Here is a 559-nt window from a genome sequence, read left to right on the forward strand (position 1 = left end):
CAGGGCTGGGCTGCAGGGCTGGGCTGCACTGCTGGGCTGCAGGGCTGGGCACCAGGGCTGGGCTGCAGGGCTGGGCTGCACTGCTGGGCTGCAGGGCTGGGCACCAGGGCTGGGCTGCAGGGCTGGGCTGCACTGCTGGGCTGCAGGGCTGGGCACCAGGGCTGGGCTGCAGGGCTGGGCTGCACTGCTGGGCTGCAGGGCTGGGCACCAGGGCTGGGCTGCAGGGCTGGGCTGCACTGCTGGGCTGCAGGGCTGGGCTGCAGCTGGCACGGGGGACCAGGGGATGCCCCCACAGGCTCCTCAGGGCAGGCTCAGTATTCAATGCCCACATTAAGCACTCACAGCTTGGCTGCCTCAGGCACTGCCAGGGCAGCACCGGGAAACCTCTGCCCGGGGTCTCTCCGGAGGGGGATGGGAGGGAGCTGGTTTTAAAAAGCACCATCCTCTCCAAAGAAAATGAAGCACAGGGGAGAGAGGAATCCCTGCTGTGGGAGCATAACTCAGTGCCAGCCCTGTCCCTGCCCAGCAGCACGGCCCTGGCTGGGGGCAGCTCCTGCAC

The sequence above is a fragment of the Geospiza fortis genome, unplaced genomic scaffold (genome assembly GCF_000277835.1).
Source record: "Geospiza fortis unplaced genomic scaffold, GeoFor_1.0 scaffold5, whole genome shotgun sequence".
Classification (NCBI taxonomy): Eukaryota; Metazoa; Chordata; class Aves; order Passeriformes; family Thraupidae; genus Geospiza; species Geospiza fortis.